Genomic DNA, 6,936 nt, shown 5'->3' on the forward strand with positions numbered 1-6,936 from the left:
ATGACATAACATAACAACATAACCTAACATAACATACAGTAACACAACATAACATAACATAGCATAACATGACATTACATAACATGACATAACAACATAACCTAACATAACATAACATAACATACAGTAACATAACATAACATAACATACCATAGTATGATATACATAACATTATACCATAACAACATAACAAAACATACAGTAACATTACATTACATAGCATAAAAGCATAACATAACATATCATATCATAGCATAACATGACATAACCTAACATAACATACAGTAACATAACATAACATGATATAACATAACAACTTAACATACAGTAACATAATGTACAGTAACATAACATTGCATAGCATAGCATAACTTAACATAAAATAACAACATAAACATAACATAACATAGCATAGCATGACATGACATAACATAACATAACATAACATAATATAACATAACATAACATAACATAACATAGCATGACATAACATAACATAACAGAACAACATAACATAACATAACATAACATAACATAACATAACATAACATAACATAACATAACATAACATAAAATAACAAACAGTAACATAACATTGCATAACAACATAACATACCACATAACATACAGTAACATAACATAACATACAATAACATCACATAACAACATAACATAAAGCAACATAACATTGCATATCATAACATAACATAGCATGACATGACATGACATAACATAACAACATAACCTAACATAACATACAGTAACACAACATAACATAACATAGCATAACATGACATGACATTACATAACATGACATAACAACATAACCTAACATAACATAACATACAGTAACATAACATACCATAGTATGACATAACATAACATTATACGATATCAACATAACAAAACATACAGTAACATTACATTACATAGCATAACAGCATAACATAACATATCATATCATAGCATAGCATAACATGACATAACCTAACATAACATACAGTAACATAACATAACATGATATAACATAACAACATAACATACAGCAACATAATGTACATTAACATAACATTGCATAGCATAACATAAAATAACAACATAAACATAACATAGCATAGCATGACATGACATGACATAACATAACATAACATAACACAACATAGCATGACATAACATAACAACATAACATACCACATACAGTAACATAACATTGCATAGCATAACAACATAACATGACATAAAATAGTATAACATAACATGACATATAATAACATACAGTAACATTACATACCATGACATGACATAACATACAGTAACATAACACACAGTAATATAACATAACATAGCGTAGCATGCCATGACATAACATAGAGTAACATAACATTGCATAGCATAACGTGAAATGACATAACAACATAACATACAGTAACATAATATAAAACAACATAATTTAGCATAACATAACACGACATAACATACAGTAACATAACATACAGTAATATAACATAACATAGAATAGCATAATATGACATAACATAACATACAGTAACATAACATACCATGACATGACATATCATAACATACAGTAACATAAGAAAACACAACACAACACAGCACAGCACAACACAACACAACACAACACAACACAACACATTTTAACGTTATTAACATAACATAACATAACATAACATAACATAACATAACATTACAAAATAAGATAACATAACATACAGTAACATAACACACAGTAAAAAAGCAACATAAAATAACATACAGTAACATAACAGAACAGAACAGAACATAACATTACATTGCATTACATAACATTACATAAAGTAACATAACATAACATACAGTAACATAACATTACATACAGTAACATAACATAACATAACATAAAATTACATACAGTAACATAACATTACATTACATAACATTACACACAGTAACATAACATAACATACAGTAACATAACATTACATTATATAACATTACAAACAGTAACATAACATAGCATAACATACAAGAAATTACAGTAACATCATAGCAACATAATATAACATAATAACATATAGTAAAATAACATAACATTAAATATTTGTGGTCACTGTATTTGGGATTCTATATATAAAATTTAAGGCTGCTGTTTCCAAACCATTAAGGCATGAAGGAAACTCGGCATCACATCAGAACAGTGGATTTGATTATGTCTTCTGTGTTTTTCGGACGCTCGAGGCAGGATTGAGAAAGTGGGTTATTTTAGGATTTATTTGGGCTGTTCAGCAGTGGGAACTGAGATCAGAGAGCGGAGAAGACGCAGATAATCCCGATTACTGAGAACATCTGACTCACACACGCACGCACACACACAAATACACACACGCATGCACGGACAAATAAATATACACACACTATAGATAACATTATTATAATTATTTTTTTTATTATTATTCTGGACTATTTTATTATTGTTGTTGATGTTGTATTTATTATTATTTTTGCTGTTGTTGTTATAATTACATTTATTATTATTAATATTATTATTTTATTATAGCAATGTCACCTTACAACATGAAGTTCTGGCATTTCTGTGTGAAGTTTGCATCTATACAATATATTTTCTTTCTTTTTCTTTCTTTCTTTCTTTCTTTCTTTTTTCTTGATTTCTGTCTGTCTTTTTTTCTTTTTTTCTTACTTTCTTTCATTCATTCATTCATTCATTCATTAATCATTCATTCATTCATTCATTCATTCATTCATTCTCATTCAGCTTAGTCCCTGATTTATCAGCCCCATGAACAGAATGCAGCCTGCAGGTTAATGATGCCCAATAAAGAAATCTATGAAGTCCGTTTATTGTCAGATGTTGACTTTTAATCTTCACTCAGAGATACATAAACAAATAAAATAAAGTAAACAAAATATAACCATAAATTTCAACCATCACGGATGCAGTAAAGAAAACTGTGTGACTCCGCTTTGCCGACAGATTTGACAGACGCAGTTTTTTACATGCTACATATCCTCAATGCAGAATGCAGAGAATATCCATCTGAACAACACATGAACATCAAGTTCTCAAATGCGAACAATTCAAAACAAGAATATTCAAAACTGAAATGCATCACTTAACATTAGTTATTAATTCCAAACACATGGGCTCCTACAACATATATTCAGATACTGCAGGAAAGGACTTTGTGATGTTTTAAAGGATAGTGTTGAAGATTTAGCTACTAGAGTTGGGCGATGTTGACCAATTTGGCATCGTACGATGTCTAAAGTAAAACATTGTGATGGACGATGCCATCATCGTTGTAGGCGGGGGCTGGGGGTGGTTGTTAAATATCAATTCGTTCATAATGAATTAATAAATTGTAGCCAAGCGTTTTCGCTACCTGACCCACATGGTCTTGCTGTACCCATAACCATACCATAAAAGTTACGCACAAAATGACCACCTGTCAATCTCTTTTTTTTCCGCGGGACTCTGGCTTGAATAGGCAGTGATCTGTGTCATTCTAATGGATTTGCCCACAGCTGGTGGAGAAAACGAGAGTTCGTTTAGGGTCCACTGTAATTTGTATTGTGATTGATAATAATAATAACTTCCTCATTCTATTATTATTATGAGGAAATAATAACAAGTAAAGATGCTAGAGCTCGACTGTTTTGGTCGCATATGTGCGCAAAATTTTATATATGAAAGCTTTAGCTAGTTCTACCAGGAAGACTGAGATGTCATGTCATTCATAATAATTGTTCGCGTCACAATTCTGCGTTGCGGAAGTTTACCCTCCATCCTCCCCATCACCACCACCACCAGGTCAGCCTCGTCTCCACTCAGGGGGTTGGCTTTGCCCTGCCTTCATCTTCAAGCAGGATCTGCCAGCTCATCCAGAGTTCTGCATTATAGACGGGGCTTACGCCAAAGGACTTTGTAAAAGGACCGTAACGAACTCGCATTCATGCAAACAATTTACAATAAATGTTCAAACCATAGACTGTAAAATATATGAATGTAGTATCCGTGGCGTCACCCATAGGTTTCTGAAGAGCGCAAAAGAAGCCACAAGTAGGCGCGGCCAACTGTCGCCATTTTGTTTGTGCGTCATCGCACTGAAGGCAGGATACCAAACAAGGGCAAAGAGGCGGAGAGTGAGTGGAGCTTCAGACACCTGCTGGCATTTTGATTGGACCTGGTTTAGACAGACTTTACTTTGGAAGTACACTTAATACTTTATCACCTGCGACTCGTTTGTGTTCTGACCTGATGTGCTTGGCTGCACACTATATCAATAAAGTGTTTAGACTTTTAAAAACACTGCTGTAATACATTGAGCCACTAAACATTGTTCTTATGATGTTTTCCTACAGGAGGAAAACACGAAATACATCCAAACACTTCAGATCATAGTCTGTGTTAGTAAATGCAAGACTATTGACGAAATCCAGCATAATACAGTATGATAATGCTTCAGATGACTGTTCTAGAGCCTACTGCTAATCAATCTGTCAGATTCTGGAGTGCATTACAGCTCTAAAGAACATTATAAATGATAAATGATCTTAAATAAAACAAATACATGTATAGAGATGGTATATAAGTAAATAACTTTACTCACATGGTCAACGGAGGCCACGTGAATAGTTTGTGAGCAAAATTACGTGCAGACAGCATCTCATATCATCTGATAATTATAGGAAATAATGCCAAAAGGAAACTGACTGTGTAAAGCCACATAAAACAAAACAAAAATATGATGAATATGCCGAAATCAGTGGCTAATCTGCCGGAGTCAGCTGAGGTGAAGTGATGGCGACAGCGAGACCTAGCTGTCAATCAAGTGACCACGCCCTTAATTATGCAAACTTAATATAACCTAATATAAAGGAAACTGATGAGTTATAAAAAAATTCACCCCCCTCACAGTTGTCATGAAGGGTGATATTAGCTTTATAAACCAACATCGTTCTTTGTAGCAGGCTGTAAACACCCTTTTTTTTGCTGTAAAGTTGGCCATTCTAACAGTGAGCTCAATTAAAGTTTGCTTCATTATGGAGCCAGGACTAGCGGATTTTCGGTTGCCGCTTGGTTCAAATGTTTATCTGCCTCCTAAAGTCTTTCTGGTAGAAATTACATGTATGTATCCATTTGGGCAAGTGCATAAATTTTCACAGTTTTCAGTGAAAAATCCCCACCGCATGCGCGGATTTAGGAGACATTTATGCACAATATATCTTTGTACCTAAAAACTTCCAACGCAGCACTCAGGAACAGATTAAAACAGTTGTTATGTGAACTTGCTGAAGTGAAAAAGCCCACAATGCTTGCTTCGTCTTTGTGCTCTTCCTATTGGCTCATTACTCTAGAACTGAACGCGAATGATTGGTTAATATCAGCTGTCAATCACTCAGTCAATGCTTTCTGCCTTCAGATGACAGGAGTTACAACCTCGAAAATGTGAAGTGTTGAAGATGAGAGAATGAAAGAGAGAATGAGAGAATTGTTTTAGAAACCACCTAAAGTTACTAATAATGACACATCTTATTAGTGATCATGTGCTGAACGTTAATCCACCATTTACACTTTTCCAAGAGTAGATAAAAGACTTCCAGTGGCTTCAAGTCTGCTATGAAAATGACTAAAGCCATTCACTGTAAAGTCTGTGGGACGGGGTTTGCAGGTAACAGCGTTCGCCACTGAATCGACACATTTTAAGCGCGAGAGGTGCTGTATAATCCTTCATTTATTCCTCATGATGCTGTCAGCTGTGCAAGCGGCAGCTATATGTAAAATTTAACACAGCTCATGAAAAGACTGCTATTGCGATTAAGATGACATGCAAATTATAAGTTATATATTAATATAAATGTGGGGCGTGGCGATGGAATTCAATGCCAGCTCAGCATCGTGAAGTTTGTCGGCCATCAGCAATGGACGATGGCATCGTCTATCGGCACAACCCTATTAGTTACCCTTTAATGTTCTCATATTTATGACAAATATTTGAAGTTAAAGCAGCTGTTTCCTAAAAAAGAGATATAATAGTGTCAATAGAAAATTCAAATTGATTTTAATCTTTATTTTAAACATGTAGCTTAATTCAAATTTGTATTTATTTGATCTTTTTTCCTTTCAAGGTTTGGATATTTCTGAGCACTAACTCTTACAGAAAATAGATTCTGATACTGTTAAACATTACATTGTGTTAACTGTTCAAATAAATCTTCACTGTGAAGTACTGAACTGGAAATGACGTTATTTTAATATAGTCAGTCGTGAACTGAAGTGGGCCGGTCTGAGGTTTGAAACTCCACAGCTCAATAGTAGTGTCACTCCAGCCCTGTTTGAACTTGTGGCTTCAGCACTGCGTGATGCTTGTTAGCGGGTTAAAAACAAACAGCAAATCTCCAAGTTAGGAGCTACTTTTAGCTTTTGTTTCGTGTATCTCTAGACAAATCCTCTTCCTACGGTCTTGTTTTCTCCTCAGTCAGGTTTCTAAAACTGTATTTTTACTCTAAAGATCTTATACCGTGGTAAGAATAGAGTAACTAACTGGATTAAAGCACTGAGTTTCAAAGTCATTCCCTATTTATGGGCATTCACGACTCTAAACTTAGAGCTCCAGACTGAATTAGCATGATGGTAAAGGTGAAAAAATAACTCTGGTTTATCTGGTTAAACTCTGTCTACCACTGAGTCTTATTCAACTCTATGGCCAAACATATGCTATACACAGAGCATGAGGAGCTACCGGTTTATTCTGATGGTCCATTTGAGTATTAGTAGACCGTCTGCTTAATATCTGCTGATACTGCTCCTTCAACAGACATTTAACTGACTTTGCAAGTCAACTTACACTAACCCCAACCCCAACCTAACAGTCTACTTATAATCTAATGAGAACTAGTTGGCATGTAGATGCAATGTAA

The sequence above is a fragment of the Danio rerio genome, chromosome 3 (genome assembly GCF_052040795.2).
Source record: "Danio rerio strain M-AB ecotype USA chromosome 3, GRCz13ab, whole genome shotgun sequence".
In the NCBI taxonomy this organism is placed as follows: Eukaryota; Metazoa; Chordata; class Actinopteri; order Cypriniformes; family Danionidae; genus Danio; species Danio rerio.